Source organism: Bubalus kerabau, chromosome 15 (assembly GCF_029407905.1).
Source record: "Bubalus kerabau isolate K-KA32 ecotype Philippines breed swamp buffalo chromosome 15, PCC_UOA_SB_1v2, whole genome shotgun sequence".
Taxonomy (NCBI): domain Eukaryota; kingdom Metazoa; phylum Chordata; class Mammalia; order Artiodactyla; family Bovidae; genus Bubalus; species Bubalus kerabau.
The window spans coordinates 55,583,959-55,602,828 of NC_073638.1; the positions used below are offsets into that span (position 1 = coordinate 55,583,959).

The 18,870-nt window shown below is 48.3% G+C and overlaps 1 pseudogene; it reads left to right on the top strand.

The window, feature by feature from the left end:
- Positions 1-2,192: 2,192 nt before the first annotated feature.
- On the top strand, positions 2,193-17,863 carry LOC129627858 (2-acylglycerol O-acyltransferase 2-like; annotated as a pseudogene).
- Positions 17,864-18,870: the final 1,007 nt, after the last annotated feature.

Below are 18,870 nucleotides of genomic sequence, written 5' to 3' on the forward strand. Positions count from 1 at the left end.
ATGTTTGACCTCAGCTCTGATGTCACACAAGCTGAGAGCTCCATGATGTAGCCCCTACTCCTCCTCTGTAACTTCAGCCTTGACCTTGATACAGAAGGGAGCTCCATAAATGTCAATTCATCAATGAAAGAATTCTGTTTCAGCCTTCTCTTCCTCCACCTTTCTCCCCAGCTGGGAGCCTCCCATGTAATCCCAGCCTAGCCCTGCAGCCCTGCTGCTCTGTGGCCCCTTCCCAGATGGTGGATCCGATGGACCAGAGAATCGCATGTTACTCCTTCTTCCCTGACCAGTCAGCTCTGCCCTGTTCTGTGGGAGACAAGGGGGAGGCTATGTGCAGACACAGGGCAGACCAGCCAGAGAAGGAACATGAGGAATGAATGGTCAGTGTCTGCAAGCAGGACAGACGGGGACAAGCCTCTTATGAGAAGAATTCTGGGTCACTGGGTCTGTGACACATGTCATGAATGAGGGACAGGATGGCAGCATAGGGGCTATATTGTAAACCCTCACACCTGTTGTGGGAAAATAGCTTTTTTTCCTCCAGAAGCTAATCAACCAATAATTATAAATGTGGGGCATTTCAAGAATGGAAATTTGAGTCTAAATCTGGCTCAACCCTTTTCAGTGGCTCTGGGCAAGTCACATCCCCTCCAAACCTCAGTTTTGCTATCAGAGAAACAAGTATCGCAACATGCACCTTGCATCTTGGAGTGAAATAGATACAATGTGATAATTAGCCATTCTGCGGAGAAGGCAATGGCACCCCACTCCAGTACTCTTGCCTGAAAACTCCCATGGACAGAGGAGCCTGGTAGGCTGCAGTCCATGGGGTCGCCAAGAGTCGGACACGACTGAGCGACTTCACTTTCACTTTTCACTTTCATGTGTTGGAGAAGGAAATGGCAACCCACTCCAGTGTTCTTGCCTGGAGAATCCCAGGGATGGGGGAGCCTGATGGGCTGCCATCTATGGGGTCACACAGAGTTGAACACTACTGAAGTGACTTAGTAGCAGCAGCAGCCATTCTGCATCTTGTGAGGAATGGTCATAAATGTGCCCAACCTCTCACGATGGCCTGTTTTGACTGATGACATGAGTGCTCTAGGGTCCCAAGAGAAGGGGGGAATCAAGAGCAGTGGGATTGAGAAGGGGAAGTGATAGCTTCCACCCAGGAAGAGGGAGATAGTGGCAGGTGGGTGGGGCAATGAAGGAAGGCCAGGTTTCTCACGGAGAGAAGCTCCCATCCCCTGCAGGTTTCCTTTGCTGGCAATGAACCACTGCAGACCTTAGTGTCTGAAGGCAGCAAGGATTTATTAGGTCCACACTTTTGTGGGCGTCTGGGTGGTCCTTCTAGGAGTTCCTGCCCTCCCACTTGCTTTGTCCTAGGACCTGCTGATCTCTTTCTCAGGATGCTCTGTCTCCTCAATTTAGTCAATCAAGGTAATCACCTTCTTTGTCACATCAGCTCTGTCCCTCCCTCCATCCTGAATCCCTCCCTTCCAACTCACTGTCCTGATCACTGTCAGCTACTCACGTTGTGGGTTAGCTTAGGGTGAAAGGGCCATAAGCATTAATGGATGAGTCAACTATGTCCCAAGGGGGCTGGGAGTGACTGAGGGCTCCTGCTCAGTTCACTCATGAGGAGGTAGTCAACCTGTTCTACTGTAGAGGGATAGTCTCAGAGCCTTGAGTAGGGCTGGACAACACACTCCCAAGCTTACCCACGAAACTTCTGGCAGAAAGCTTTAGAGCCCTGCTTGTGGGCTTGTCCACTAGCTTGGCCATTGCCACTTACCAGAATTCTCCAGAGTAAGCCAGTCACGAAAGAAAGAGAGAAACTGAGACAGAGACAGAGAGAGACAGACAGAGAGATGGAGAGAGAGCCATATATCTTCTGCTACCTAAACGCTGAGTCACTCACCACCAATTCTGCCTTATTCAATCAGTTGGATGCAAGGCCCTAAGTCCAAGTCACACTCAGTAGGAGGATGTGACACCTGGAGGTGATCGCTGGAGGCATCTTGCAGGTGCTCCCACAGCGACAGCCTATGAGCCCTCAGAGACTGAACTTGGCAACCTCTGTGCTGTGGCTGCTGCAGGAGGCAGTCTACCTGGAGGACACAGGCTGAGATGCCCACACAGCAGGGCCCCAGGTGGGGCAAAGGTGTGAGCCCAGGTCAGAGTTGGGAACCATGGCTGTGAGCCCAGGCCTTGCTGGGATGGAGTACAAGGTGCCATCAGACTGAGGGCAACTGGATGGGGGATAGGGGGTGAGAAGAGACTGGTAGAGCCAGAGGGAAAGGGATCCCATTCATTTACTACAACCTTGGAGCCACACAAAGAGGGAGCAGAAGGCATGATCTTAGAGGAGGGCTGCCTAGATATGTTCCTGAATAGGAATATTTTCTCTGGACTTTGTGTGACTGGAAGTGCCCTTTTGTGTGTTAAGGACTGATACTGGGCTGTTTGTTAAGCAGTTGAGCTCCCCATGAATACAGAGAGCCAGAAGCTGCACAGCAAGGGTCCAATACTACACAGTACCTGCTCCCTGACACCCTCTCAGGGCCCCAGCCTGCCCAAAGTGACTTGCCCTTGTGAGAAGATCTCCCACCAGCACACAGGCTGACTCACACAGCCCGAGGAGCTCAGGAGCTGTCAGATGTGGTAGAGAGACTCAGAGGCTGTCAGGGTTGGACAGAGCTAGGGTCTCTTCCTGAAATCAGGCTGCCCTTTGACCTGGAACAAGTTTTCAGACATCATTTCTCACAAAAGATAAAGGGCCTACTGGGACCTAGCCTGGTGATGACAAGGGCCTAGCCTAGCCAGAATGCTGGATGGTGACAACAAGTGGGACAGAGGTCAGCCAGCACAGCTCTGCCAGCAGCCACGTGGTCCAGCCAAGCTTCACCCTTTCAGGGGGACTGGGCTTTGCTAGGGATCAGGAGGAGGCAGAGATGGGAACATGGGAGCTGCTGAGGGAGTAAAGGAGGGAGAGGACAGAGCACATGTAGGTGAGACTTCCTGGTGAAGGTCAGGGTCAAGGTGAGGTTTAGGGAACAAGAGGCTGAGGTTTAGGCCTTTGTGCAGCAAAGTTCTATTGAGATAGAGGGGGGCAGGGCAGGCAGGGACCCTGAGGATGCCTGGCCTGCTGTCTGGGGAGCTATTGTCAGGTTCAGGGGTTAGGAATTGACTCCCACCCCCCATGTAGGGAGGAGCCCTGGGAGGTGCTTAAGCTGGAGCGGGTCATGGACCAGATGGAGAGGCAGTGGATGCCTCAGGCTGGGCTGAGCATCTGTCTTAGTGACCCCACAGCAGGGCAGAGTCAGCTCCCTGAGCCACTGTCTAGGAACCCGCTACATGCTGGGCTCTGGATGGATGCTACACACCCAGTATCTCAGTGTAACTGCAGTGACCTCTTCATGCAGATGAAGTTCATGTCTAGAATCCTGGTCCCAGTGTGAAAGCTGCCTGCGCAGGCGTCCTGCTCTCACCTTGCCTACTGTGGCCTCAAATTCGGGAGAGCTGTACATTGAAAACAGCAATGGCACCAGCTGTAGCCACGGGCTAAATGAGGCGAAATCCCTAAATGAGGGCACAACCAGTGCCAGGTCTTCCATATCCCTTCTGTTTGTAAAAGCCTGGAGATGGATTTAAAAGGCCTGAGAAGGTTTGTGTCAATCACAAACTTAGTTTGGACTTTTCTTAGATTTATGTCTTCCCCTCACTGTCTGCCAGAGAGCTAACCTGAGTGTTTCCTTCTTCAACAAGTTGAACAGGTGCCACGAAAGTCATGTTATATCCCCAGTGAGAGAATGGATAGAAATAGATGGACAGGAAAATTCCTTCTCTCAGCTATTTTAAAAGGTTCCCTGAATAGAACAAAACACCATCAAACCCTGGTCTTATCAGTAAATATCAGTATGAAGGATCAAAAGGGCCACCTCTCTCAAATAGTGTTAAAAATGTCGGGTGATCTTGTTGGAGTTGCCCTAGGTAGTGGGCATATCACCTCAATATGCTGTGGTACAGGTCCAGATTTTTGTATTATTTCTTTTTTCTAACCCACCATCACCTTCTCTTTGTTGTTGTTTAGTCACTAAGTCATGTCCAACTCTTTGCAATGTAGCCCACCAGGCTCCTTTGTCCATGGGATTCCCCAGGCCGAGATACTGAACTTGATTGCCATTTCCTTCTGCAGAGGATCTTCTTGACCCAGGGCTCAATCTTGTGTCTTCTGCATTGGCCAGTGGAATATTTACCCCTGAGTCATCAGGAAGCCATCTATTTGAAAAATACAACATAAATTACCCAGAAATGAAGAAAACAAAGAAAACGAGTTCAATCCAATTTTAATTTATTAGTTTAATTACACACAGAACTACAGTGCCATGTTGCTCTAAGGTTTCTGAGCAGCCCTCTCCAGCTCTGTACTTACCTTGTCAGGAACCAGTAACAGGCAGCTGGTGGACACAGGCAGGTCCTCAGACCACACAGGAGCTGCACTGCCCCAGGAAGTATGGTGCTGCCTGGCTGTTGGCCTGTAAGGGGATTGTGAGGTGAGGGGCACAGAAACCCCGGTGGACTGCTGAGCGCTGTACACAGGTCACTAGGGGCTGTATCTCAGCCCCTGATACCTGGTAGGATGAGGGGCTCTGGGAAGGGAAGGACTTTTCTGAAGTATCACAGCTGGCAAGTGGCCAAAGCAGGACTGGTCTCGGCTCTCATCAGGGCTCTTCCAATCTGCCTTGAGGGAGGACCCTGGAAAATGCCTCCCAGATGCACCTTCAAGGAAGGAGGGGTGGTCCCAGCTGCAGAGCTGCCTGCACAGGGGCAACTGATCCTAAGACAGATCCAGGCAGGATGTCAGCCTCGGCCACTTTAGCCCAATTCAGGACCACTCTGATGGGCCATTTTGGTTTGCCCTTGCCCTCTGCCCAATTCCACTGTCTTTCTTCTTCATAAACTTTTCACACAGTGGGAATGCAATGAATAAAGTCATGGTCACCATTTGTGATGTTAAATGGAAATCAAGACCCCCAACTTGATATCTGTCTAACACCAGGAAATAAGATGTCTGAATTTACCCAGGAGGAGACACGGTCTGCATCCAGGGGACACTGATATATTCTGGGTGAGATGTAAGTTGGTGCTGCTGTTTTGGGAAAGCCTGACACCACTAGTCTGTAGCTGGTGCAGTCATGTAGCCTCAGACCCAGCCATCCCTCTGGCTGTTGAGACTGTGGCAGGGAGAAAGGACACAGAGGCTTAGACCAGTGAGAGCACGGGTGTCAGCGATAATCAGAGAGGCTGGCTGTGGGGACGGGAAGCAGCTTTCCCATGCAAGAAATACTTAAATCAACAAAGACCAGAACACGAACTTATCATAAAATGATATTCAATTGAACAGTGAACAATTTCTTTTTCACAGAAACTTTTTAATGCTCAACACTAGGCACTATGCATGGGAACAGTATGTTTATTAAGTCCAAGAGAAAAGATAATTCACTGGCAGAATGAAACATTCAAATATCTTCTTTTAAAATTTAGAAGTACTTTAATTGTAGACAGATTCAGGTAGAGCAGAATTCTAATCCAGATCCTCCCAAATTAAGTTCCTATCTTTCAGAAAAGTCTCTTCTTGACAGAATTGCTTTTCCTGTAATCTTAGTAGGTTCTGGAGTGACTCGCTACAGTGTTCGCTCAACCCCAACAATTACCCACAACCAGCTAAGTGGACAACCATACCACGAAGCCTCCAGCGTCACTTTACACCTGTGCAGGGAACCTCTCAACACATGATTTCTGATTGTAATGAGACAGCTATCCCTGAGAAGGGCAGCAATTTCATCAGACACTGACTGAAGCTTATTTGGGAGAATGGTGGTCTCCCTGAGAGAACTGATCCATAGCCTCTCTACTCATAGGCCTTTTTCTTCTATTCTGAAGATGTGTGTTTTCCAGTCCATATAGTAACTTCAAACTTGGCCTGAAGCTGATGAAGGAACAACCTGCTGGACAATCCCCAGCAGAGAGCCAAGGATGGGGGCTGCCATGTTGTCCCGGCCCATTAGATATTTTTAAATGTTCTCAACCTCCGTTAAGCATTAAGAAACCACTGTTAAACCCATGGAAGTACACGAGGAACCCCAGACAGAGCACTGAAAGTGCAGAGTCCTAACCAGTTGACTACCAGCGTAATTTATAATGACCTTGGAAAACTCTATGGCTATGTGGAGACTGCAGCAAGGGCAGGTGAGAGGAAGTCAAGTTCAATTTTAGACAGGTTGTGCTGGAGGTGCTGAGGAGACAGAGAGGATGTCAAGTACCCACCTACAAAGTTAAGTCTTGAGCTCGGGGGAGGTCAGGCTGGAGAAGCAGTTTGGAAGATTCCAAGGCCATTAACCTGGATAAGGTCTCTGCGGGAGAGAGGGTGGAGAGAAGAGGGAGGGTCCAGGGACTGAGGGGGCAGGAGGACCTTCAAACACTTAGTCTGGTGAAGGATAAGTGCCACCATGGAGACCCATGAGTAGCCAGAGGGGCAGGAGGCAAACCAGGAGAGGGTGGTGCCCACAGGCTAAGTGGTTTCAAGGAGGAGGGAGGGAACAGCTGTGTCTGAGGCTGCTGAGAGGTCAAGATGAGAGCTGAGAATTAACCACTGGAGTCAGCAGTGTGGAGGCCACTGGTGAACTTGTCAAGGGCACTTCCACAGGACAGTGATGTCTGAAGCCTGGAGGAGGGAGGACAGAATGGGAGGGGAGGGTGTTTAATGCAGATGGTTCTTTCTTGAGTTGTGCTATGCAGGTGAGCTGAGGAACAGGGCCAGTGATGGAGGAGATGTTGGGGCTGATGGATATTTATATGGGAGCCGGTATTGCTTATTTGTAAAGGGGAACAGTGGACCTGGCAAGTGAAAGGAGGCAATTACTGCAGCCAAGTAGTTGTGTAAGTGAAAAGAGGGCAGGATTGCCCCATACTTGCTGCTTCACTTGCTAAGTAATGGGCAAGATTTGAGCAAAGGTCATCTGGCAGATAATGTATTGCCTGAGGAGTAAACTGTACTTCTCTTCTCCCATATTCAGCTAGGTTCCGACCAGGTGCTTTTAAAGATTTCTCCTAAGAATCTCGTTCCTGCAATGACACCTTACGGCTGGCTGGTAACCCACCCGCATCCCCTACAAGTGCTTAGAAAACTGCTGGCAGCAATGAACCAGAGGTGTCTCAGACCACAGCAGAGCTCAGAGAAGCTTCCTGAGACAGCAGATCAAACAGCACGGTGGAGTTCGCCCCCTTGTTTGTGCCTTGGGAACGCAGGCTGCAAACATTCGCGGTCCTGTAGCGGGTCAGCTGTTTCCTGGCCATGGGTAAGGCGAGCTGGTTTGGAAACTGGTAACCTTGAGCACCACAGTGCGTTGATGGGAAGAAAATACAGATCCTAAACTGTTTGCTGGCTCAGCATCCTGCTCAGATGGCCACTGAGAGCTTTGCCAGAAGGAGTGTGTATGGCTATCTGTGCCCACCCCTAGCCCAGCCTGGTCCCTGGGACCATCAGAAACAGCACAGGGAGGTCTAGTGGCCCTGAGCCTGGAGCTACAGTAAGGGCAGCTGAGAGATGGAAGATGAGTCCACCAGTGTCAGAAATAAGAGATTGTACTTTGTCCCTTATCCCGAGGGCAAAGGGCAGCCCCAGGAGGGCTTTACATACTGGAAGGACAAGGTCCAATCTGTGTGTGACAGGCTGCAATTAAGGAATCTCAATTGTGTTGTGGTGTCTGGGGGAGGCAGATGACAGGGAGAAGTTGTTACTAAATCAGATTTGGGCCTGCTTTCCCGAGCACAGTAAAGCTCATATACTGATACTTGGTTGAGATAAAAATTTTTAGAAAGTGCAGTGTTCATTGCAGGAGCCAAGAGAGGAGTCTGAGTATGTACGGCTCAAAATTACAGAAACGCCGCCCCCGCCTCATGAATTTCAGGGAATTGTGTCTAGATACTGGGTGAGGTAGAGTTTCTGGGCACATGACCAGCTCCTAGACAACTGTCTGATTGCTTGGTGGTGAGGTAACTGGGAGCCAACATCACCAACCTTCTGGTTTCCCCCGGTCTGAGGTCTACAGGCTGGTGAGCAACTTCCTCTACCTGGTGGGGGTTCAGTATCTGCAAAACAGCTCAAAGATGAGGCTCAGAATGTTATCTATAGCCCTTGAGGAGTTACTAAAGTTTCTTGATTTATTGAATAAGTAAAACTATTATTATTAATATTTTCTCTTGACTGTTTTCCTTTCTTTCTGTGTTTATCATTTCTCTGGTTCATTTTATCCTTTAGAAATTGGAGAAAGCTTATGAGGCCACAGTATTTCTACAAATAAGGGGCAGACCGAGGATATGAGAGGTCTTTTCTAGGAAGGCTGCATAGGCCCTGCTCAGGTACAAAGTCACGGTTTGCAACAGGGGTCACAACGCAGGTCTGTGGGCCACATACAGCCCCCTGACTGTTTCTGTATTTCTACAGCCCAAAAGCCAAGAATGGTTTTTACAGTTTAAATGCTTGAAATGATTTTGTATCTATGCAATATCCTCCTAGTTGCCTCTTGAGCCTCACATTCTGAATTATGGCTCTGAATTCTGAAAAGACTCCTTACCCTGATCTAGGGAGGCTAGCGGTAGGTAGAGGGATGGGACCACTTTTCAAAGATACTTAAGAGATTGTCCATGGGCAAAATGTACAGACTGGCAAGAAAGTAAGGGCTTGCTGTGGGCCATACATGCTGTACATGTAGTGAACAGCTGGCTCATGCTGGCCATACAGCAGGCATTTGGGGGAGGGGCAAAGAAGTGACCAGAAAGGTCAACAGGGACCCATCACCACGGACTCAGGTCCCAGACAAATACTTTCTAGTAGGTTACTTGTTTACTCTGTTCTTTTTTCTTTAATTCACACACTTACACAGAAAGGTAAGCTCCTTTCAAACAGGTGGTCTTGTTCTCATCTGCATCTCTAGCTCCTTGAAGAGTTGATGTTGGTATATGTTTGTTAAATGAAAGAATGTTGGGAGCATAATGAGCCAAAATAGTAGAACTGAATGCCAGGTCCCATCCTCCTAGCTTTCTGGGTGACCTAGCCAACCTGGCTACACTCTCCAGGTCTCAGTAAAATGGGGTTTTGCATTTTTCTTTCTGGGTGTTATAAGGGGAAAGAAGAGATCTTCCTTTCTCAGGGACTGGAAATACTCCCAAGTTTGGCATTGCCTGATGACAGGAGCTAAAAGGTGAGCCCAGGGTGCAGTATACTGTGGGGTAAGGAGAATTCTTTTGGTCAAGTGGAAATGCAAGCATTTAAAAAATCTTTTATTTTATTTTTCTGAGTGAAAAATGAATCCATGCTATTGTTACTCATTCAAAGAGAATATGTATTCTAAAAATGAATCCAGGAAAAAGTGAATCCTACCCCGCAGGGAGCTACTATGAACAACTTGGGTTTTATTCTCTAGACCGGACATGGGAGTTCTCATTTCATGGGTACAGAGGTTCAGTTTGGGAAGATGAAAAGAGTTCCAGAGATGAAGGATGGTGATTGTTACACAGAAATATGATGAACTAATGCCATCAACAATACACTAAAAATCATTTTAGGTATATGCCCAAGAGTAGGAATGCTGGGTCTTATGGTAGCTCTATTTTTGGTTTCATAAGGTATCTCCATTTAGTTCTCTATAGTGTCTTTGTCAAGAAAACCATAATATGAAAAGATCCATGCATCACAATGTTCATTGCAGCCCTATTTACAATAACTAATACATGGAAACAATCTAAATGTCCAATGACAGAGGAATGGATATAAATGGAATATTTACTCAGTCATTAAAAAGAACAAATGATGCCATTGTAACAATATGGATGGACCTAGAAATTGTCATGGCGAATGAAGTAAGTCAGACACAGAAACACAAATATTGTATGATATCACTTATATGCAATATCAAAAAAGGGTACAAATAAATTTATTTATTTACATAGCATGTGGACATTGAAACAAATTTATGGTTACCAGAGGACCAGGAAGGAAGGAAAAACTGGGGGGTTTGGATTGACATATACATGCTACTTCTTGCCTGGAAAATTCCATGGACAGAGGAGCCTTGTAGGCTACAGTCCATGGGGTTGCAAAGTGTCGGACACGACTGAGCGACTTCACTTCATACACACTACTATCATAAAATAGATAACTAATAAAAATCTCTAGAGAGCATAGGAAACTCCACTCAAGATGCTGTAATGGTTTATATGGAAAAAGAACGAAAAAAAAGTGTGGATATATGTATATGTATAACTCATTTAATTTCCTGTACACCTGAAATGAACATAATATTGTGAATTAACTATAATATAAATTTTATAAAAGATAATACAATTAAAAAATTATTTTGATACATGTTATGTTTAACATAGGTTTTACTGCCATAAAACTTGAAAAGACAATACAAAGAGCATCAAACACAGCACTGAAATCAGCACTATGAGGGCAGGTACATCTGTGCGTTGTTCACGGTTGTAGCTCCAGCACCTGGCACGTTGCATGTGCTCTGAATAAGTGAGGCTCTGTGAGCCCTAACCTACTTTGGCTTATGCATTTTATTACTATTCAGACTGGGTCAAAAGTCCCCTCCCCCGGGTAGTCAGCCATGAATGACAGGCCCAGTTTACCCAACTTTCAAATGCAATACAAGTGGAAGCTGACCTTTAAGAGTTTGAGCACATGGTTTCATGGAGGGAATAGAATGGAGAGGACACAATATTTTCTAAGAATAAAGGCCATTGGCATCAGATTAAAGACAGCCCTACAGACCACCTGAACCTGAGTCAAAGCCGGGATTAGCCTGGGAAAAGGAACTCAGAATCCTAAGACTGGAAGGAATTGCTCATGAACCTGTCCTAGCCCTTCTGCACTCCTGACGGACAGGCCAGGCATAGATTGCCCTCTTCCTTCCTCCCTTCTTCAGCAGGAAATGGCCTGGCAGCAGAGCAAAGAACTGAACAAAAGCTAAAGAGCTCAGGGAGTTGTATCCACACTGAGCAGCTTGGTGTGGCCAGAACAAGAGGTGCATGTGGTAAGTGAGGCTGGAGCAAGAGGGACATCAAGTTAGCAGTGGGGAGGTTGAAGTCAGGCTAAGCTGTTTGAGCTGAGCCTCAAAGTTATGAGAAGTCATGTGGGGACTTCAGCTAAAGGGGAGACATATCTATGGAATATAGGATTTATCTATGGAAAGATGGGCTGAGGTAAACAGAAGGTGGGCTAGGTAGAAAGCTTCTTCATTCATAGAATGCATACTAGAAAGATTTCATCCTGTCATATCTCTACCCGGCATTTATTGAGCACCTGGTGAATACAGACTATTGAATAGGGCAGAGATGGCAGTAGAGGGAGAAGACTGAAAGGAACGAGGTGTCTGGGAAAAAGCGTAGTGGGGAAAAAGTCAGTTTGAAGTTAGGTCTACCTGGCTTCAAACCCAATCTCCCAGTGTGACACAGGACAGGCTCATTTCTTCTTCCTTTAAGGCAGAGAAGGCTGACCCCTTCCTCTTGGGGCGAGGCCGGGACAGGACTGTGCTGCTAGTGCTGGGCACATGGGGAGAGCTTGTGCTTTATACGTCTCATCACTAATGCTCCTGCCTGCCTCCCCAGGCATTGTCTGCTATGTGGTCTTCATAGGCCTCCTGTTCACAAGATTCTGCATCTTCAGTGTCCTGTATGCGATCTGGTGGTATGTGGATCGAGCCAAGCCTTGGCAGGGGGGCAGGCAGAGTGATGTACTAAGGCAGTGGGTCATATGGAGGTACATGAAGGACTATTTCCCCATCTTGGTGAATAATGGCGGTGGTTGTGTTGTGGTCCAAGTGTCCATGGGAAAACGTGTTCCTGTGTGCAGTGAGCAGAATACTGGGCTGGGAGGCAGGAGACAGACTTTTACCACTCTGTGACCTGAGAATAGTTGGTTTCTCTCTGGGTATGGTGTCCCATGTATAGAGATGCAGAGCCAATATGAGGATTGATGTTTGAAAGAGATTTGAAGGTTCTCTGGGTCGTGTAGTATGGCACGTATACGTATCTTAGCACAGAGGTGTACAGCCTTTAGTAGTGCAAGGCAGGGACAGGCCCTCATCTGGAGGCAGGCACTCTTCTGGATACAGAAGAGAAGCGTGTATAGAGTGTAACCTCTGAAGGTGAACATCATAGATTCTCATACAGGGTCTGCAACATGCCAGCTGTATGACCTTGGATGAGTTACACATGCTTGCTGAGCCTCGACGTCTTCATATGTACAGTAGAGATGCTGCCACATACCTCCTTGAGTTATGTGGATTCCAGGACCAGCAGGTCATCCTGGGGCCTTCTAAGAACAACATCTGGCTCTCTTTTCACACCTGGAGCTGCTATCAATTGCACATCTGAAAGAAAAGTGGTGCTGAGTTGCTCTGTGCCTGTCTTATCTACATCTATTCTGTCCCTCCTCTAACGCGCTATCTCCCCCAGAGTATTTCTCAACTTGGGCACTGTTGATAATATTGTGAGAAACTGAACCTGATTTCCAGAAATTCCATGCACAGTGTTCAGAATTGTAGGCCACTGTAGTCCTGTGGCATCAACACCTGCAGAGGGCGGGCAGTACCCCCAAGTGTCCAGTAGAGGCAGAGATGACGTGCACTTTGACCTCCCTGTCCTGGACTGAGGCCTGAAAGGGGGCTATGGTAGGCAGATTCTGGACTCTGTCACCCCTCAGGAGAACTTCCAAGTCATCCACACCCCCTTACAGAGCAGGCCGTGCAGGAATTTTAGCATGGCAGGAGGTAGGGCAGCCAGGGAGGGTCTGCTGTCTACTGAAAACAAGTGCACAACCTTAAAGTTGTGAGGGGTTTTGTCCTAAGATGTTCCTGAGGACTGTAGTCAGCAGATAGCCTCTCAGCAACCTCGGAGGAGCTGTTCTGAAAGTAACGGACGGGTCAGGACTTATGGGTTTCGCTGGGGGAAAAAAAAAACCACCTATGTAGACAAACATAAAAATATTACTGCCAGTCACAAAAAGCAGACACCTCAAGTTATTGATTTTCCTGTTTTTCTGTATATGGGGAGATGCAAAATCTGGGCTCACTGCAATCATTCCTTTGATGTGCGTCCTCACTCACTGTGACCAGTATCCTTTTTTCCTCCATCCTGACTTCCTTTCAAGAACCATTGTCAGTGGCAGCTACAGCGGCTGCTGGCTTGAAGGCAGGCAAGCAACACTCCTTGTCTTAACCACTCTGCTGGGCCTACTCCACACCACAAACCTTTGCACTGTGATTCTATGAAATCACAGTGAAATTAGGAGAGTTTCTAGTGAAATTAGGAGACTACGTCTGAGCACTAGAACTTCCTAAACACATCCTATGGGCTTCCTGAGGAGCTAATGGTAGAAAATCAGGCAGTGTTTCCTCTAGGACAAGCTGCCTCCACCTTATGCTGAAGATCAGTCCAGGATCTGGGTTTCTCTGTGAAGATTTCATTATCCCGGAGCAGCAGTGTCGACACAGACCAAGCCCTGAGCAGGGGTGCAGTGCTGTGGGCAGGCTGTGACCTGGTGTCAGGGAGTGCTGCAGACTTGGAAGGACACCTCCCTGACCCCTTCCCACCCACACTTGTGGGCATCACCAGGACTTCATGTCCCTCCTCCTGGCCCCCACATCCCTGCGCCCTAGGGTCTCTTACACTGAGTCACAGGGGCTCAGTGGTCAGCTCTGACCTGGGACAGAACTCCAGATGCCACAGCCCTTGGAGAGATGCTCACTCTCTCCTGCAATGGCTCCTTCATTTTGGGCGGGCTCTGCCTGGGATAAGGTTTCCCTTCACGTAGGACAGGGGCTTGTGTCCCAGTCGCCCTCCTAGGAGTCCTACCTCTGCCTTGGGCAGGGGCCTTCCTTATCTGGTGGGCTGTTTCAGCTTCATCCATTCATGGGTCTGTTCTCTCCCTCTTTATCCAATGGTCTCCCAGAGCATCTCCTCTGCTCCAGGCCTGCACCAGGGACGAGTATCCTCAGATAGGCTTCTCTAATTTCAGGACACTCACATGGGGGTGTGATAGCACTTGGGAACACATAGAAGAGGTCAGCACAGACAGTTAGCAGAGACTGGGGAGGGCATGAGGTGCAGCCCCGATTCACCAGGCTGCTGTCCCTGCAGCTGGTCAAGACTGCCGACCTGGACCCCTCCCGGAACTACCTCGCTGGCTTCGACCCTCATGGGATCGGGGTGATTGGAGCTTTTACCAACCTGTGCACTGAGGGCACTGGGTTCTCCTCAGTTTTCCTAGGCATCCGCTCACATCTGATGATGCTAAACTTGTGGTTCTGGGTCCCTGTCTTCAAGGGATTACATCACGTCCGTGGGTGAGTCTTCCCAACTCTAGCCAGCATGAGAAGGTGAGGGCTGGAGACATGGAGGAAGGATTTCAGGGAGGGCTTCTAAGATTTCTATACTTCCTGCAAGAGCATGTGCAGTGGAGAATGAGGCTGGACACAAGAAAGCATTTCCCACATCTCTGTGCCCAGCAATGACCTTAGTGAGGGATTGGGAAGAAGGGAATGATTTAGTCCCAGCCCTCAGGGAACTCCCAGCTGCAGGAGGAGGGTGAGTGGAGACCTGCCATACGTACCCCATGGTCTCTCCCTGTAACCCCAAACCTATCCACCTTCCTCTTTCCCCAGGGCTGGTCTCAGCAGACAAGGAGAGTGCTGCTGACATTCTGAGCAGGAAAGAAAGCATCAATCTGCTGTCCATCCTTGTTGGGGGCATCCAGGAGGCACTGAATGCCAGGCCTGGAGCCTACAAGCTGGTGCTGTGGAATTGCAAGGACTTCATCAGGCTTGACCTGATGCATGGGTATTGCGGAGAGGGCTCTGGGTTCAACTGTAGGTTGATAAGGATTGTGTTTTTGTGGGATACACCAGAGATTAAGGCAGATTCTATTTTGGCAGGTAGATTCCCAATCCATTGACATTGAAGAGTCTATCTTGGTGATCGATGTTTTGTCTCATTTGCAAATACCCGGAGAAGATTCTAGAAGGGAGTTTGGTGATTAAAGGGAATAAGTGTCAAAGGTCATATTGTTGAAAGCTTGCATTACATCTGACTCGAAGGGACTTGGACTATAAAGTTTGAGACATAGCATAGAAGCTGTTCTCCTAAAGCATCTGTGAAGAATACAAGGTAGCTGGCGCAGAAGAGATTTTTCAGAAAATTTGCAGATATTTTCTATGTAGGAGGACTCTCTGCAGCATTCTGGACTCCCTGTCATGTTACAACAGCCTGACAGTGGCCCTGAGACAGGCCAGGTCCCAAGGCTGTGGCAGGTCTGGGACACACCTGAGGCCTCCTACTTTTGTCCCAGGGCTCTGTCCTCTGTTCCAGTTCCTGCTCACTAGGTCCCTTCAGTAGGCTAGGGTACCAGCTTGTGCCTTCTTGCCCCTCCACACGCCCTCTCTCCTGTCTCCCTCTAGGGCAGATCTGGTGCTGATCTTCTCCTTTGGGGAGAATGACATCTATGACAAGGTTGAGAACTCTCCTGGTTTCTGGTTGCGGTGGTTTCAGGACCGACTTCACAAGAGCACTAGAGGCTCCATCCTGCTCTTCTATAGCTGTGGAGTCTTCCAGTACAGCTTTGGTCTTATGCCCTGCCACTGACCCATCACCACTGTGGGTGAGCCTAGACCCGGGCTGGGAGGGGAAGGGCTATTGTGTAAGAGGCCTGGGCTTGTGCTGCAAGGAGACCTGGACATAGAGCAGTACACCCTTGACTTTGTGGAGCACAAGTTCTAGAGTGTGAAACAGACACACAGGCAAGTAACCCTATGAAAGGCAGTCTAGAATGAGAAGAGTAACAGGGGCATGAAGACCAGTAGCCACTACTGATTACTGAGTCCCTGCAGTGTGTCAGGCACTGCCCTGGCTCCTTACATGCAGCAGCTTAGTTTTCCCAACAACTTGTGAGGAGGGACTCTCATCCCCATTTTATTGATTGCAAACACAGGCCCACAGAAGGTAAATCACTTTCAAGAGATCAGCCTGCCCTTGGTAACAAAATTGAGGTTTGATAAGGGTATTTGCCTTTTTATTATGCAAGACAAATCTGACCACAGGGTCTAATGACAGTAATTGGAGAAGGTGGACACAAGACCATGGCAGCTCTGTTAGATCTGTGTGTAAAGGAGCAATCAGCAGTCTCTGAAGGAGAGCCAGAGGGATTGCCTGGTAAATAATGGACATGGGCTTTAGTCCATAGACTTAGCACCATCTTTCAACTATTTGCTTTCTTCTTGAATTTCAACTAGGTTCCAAAGGCAGTACTAATAGAGCTGTTCATCTTCACTCACCCAGTCATTTCTTAGTTGAATACAAGCAAACCCTTCTACCAAACTTTCTTTGCATTATGGGGTGATGATGAAAGTGAAAGTGGAGAGTGAAAAAGTTGGCTTAAAGCTCAACATTCAGAAAATGAAGATCATGGCATCCGGTCCCATCACTTCATGGGAAATAGATAGGGAAACAGTGGAAACAGTGGCAGACTTTATTTTTCTGGGCTCCAAAATCACTGCAGATGGTGACTGCAGCCATGAAATTAAAAGACGCTTACTCCTTGGAAGGAAAGTTATGACCAACCTAGATAGCATATTCAAAAGCAGAGACATTACTTTGCCAACAAAGGTCCACCTAGTCAAGGCTATGGTTTTTCCTGTGGTCATGTATGGATGTGAGAGTTGGACTGTGAAGAAGGCTGAGCGCCGGAGAATTGATGCTTTTGAACTGTGGTGTTGGAGAAGACTCTTGAGAGTCCCTTGGACTGCAAGGAGATCCAACCAGTCCATTCTGAAGGAGATCAGCCCTGGGATTTCTTTGGAAGGAATGATGCTAAAGCTGAAACTCCAGTACTTTGGCCAGCTCATGTGAAGAGTTGACTCATTGGAAAAGACTCTGATGCTGGGAGGGACTGGGGGCAGGAGGAGAAGGGGACGACAGAGGATAAGATGGCTGGACGGCATCACTGACTCAATGGATGTGAGTCTGAGTGAACTCTGGGAGTTGGTGATGGACAGGGAGGCCTGGCGTGCTGCGATTCATGGGGTTGCAAAGAGTCGGACAGGACTGAGTGACTGAACTGAACTGATTCTCATGAATGTTTACAGTGCTGCTGCCTCAGGACCATTCTCAAGAGAAGAAGACATGGCAGCTGCTTTCTAATCCACCTCGTCCCACAAACACAGTCTCTTCCAATCATGGCATCTGAGACTCCCAGATCCACCTTTCCCTGAGGTTAATAGCCCATCCTTAGGGCTTACACCCTGGTACTGATTTTTTCCTGGCTATATGACCTTGAACAAGTTATTTAACCTCCCTGGGGCTCATTTCCTCGGCAGTCAAACAGGAATAGAACCAAGTTATATCCCTACATAATTGTTAGGATAACATAAGAGATAATGCATGAAAATGCCTGCTGGCTGTACTGTTGATATACAGATTGTTGAATTTGACCTAATATCTCAGAATCTATAATGCAAAATAGAATTGAACGGGAGGGATTTGGAGTGCTTATCTACTCAGATGACCACTGTAGTGGGAATACCAAGGTCCCTGCACTTTCAGTGGTTCCTGCTCTGAGCCACCACTCACCTCTGAGTCTTGCAGTGGGGAAGCCCATCGAGGTGCAGAAGACACTGCATCCCTCCCAGGAGGAGGTGGACAGGCTGCACTGTGCTACATGAAGGAGTTGGAAAATCTCTTCGAAGCCCACAAGCTCAAGTACAATGCCCCCAGAGACCAACACTTGGAGATCTGCTAAATGCCACCCAGAGGAGAGGCTCCTCCAAAAGGCAGGGCTGGCATTAGGGAGGATGGAGGGAGGTGCTGTGGCCCCAGAAGGCTTCCTGCAGGTGTCTGTTGAACACATCTCCAGAGACTTCACTGACCCCATGCCAGTCCTTGGGTCACAGCTGGCTCCTGGGAGAGAAGACCAGACTCTGGCATCAGTGATTTGCTCTCTTGCTGTGACTCCTCTGTAATGGGTCCTCTTCATGTCTGCCCACCTAAGAAATGGGAGAGATGCTGGGAGAGAATGATGTCTTTGTCTGTGTCCTTTGTGATCCTGTCACTCAATGAGCAGGACGAAGAGCTGCTTCAGTGAGCAGGTTTCTCTTCCTCTGCCTTGAGTGACAGCGGAGAAGCCACCAGCAAGTACAAGGCTTTGTCCAGAAGCTCCTCCAGCCAAAACTTCCTGATTCAACCAGGCATTTTTGAGTTTCTGAGTCATCTGAGCCCCAGGCTGGCAGTCACAGAGGCCCACAGGTGGGGAAGGAGACTTCAGCTCTGTCACTGGCTAAAGGACCATGAGTATACCTCTTTAACCTTCTTCTGAGTCTCTGTTTTCCTGAGTGACTAAGGTGACCTCTGACCTCAGGTCTGATGTCACTTGAGTTGAGAGCTCCATGAATTAGCCCTTACATGCTTTGTAAATTCAGCCTCGAGCTTGACACAAAGGGAGGTCCATAAATGTCAGTTTACCAATGAAAGGATTCTGTTTCAGCCTCATTCTCTTCCTCCACCCTACTCCCCAACTGGGAACACTGGTCAAAGCCTCCCATTTAATCCCAGTCTGGCCCTGCAGCCCTGCTGCCATGGTTCCCCTTCCCACATGGTGGATCCTGTGGGCCACAGAATAGCATATTGCCTCTTCCTCCCTGACCAGTCAGCTCCAGCTACCATCTCTGCCCTGTTCTGTGGGAGACAAGGGGGAGGCTATGTACAGACACAGGGCAGACTAGGGAGAGAAGGAACACGAGGAGTGAATGG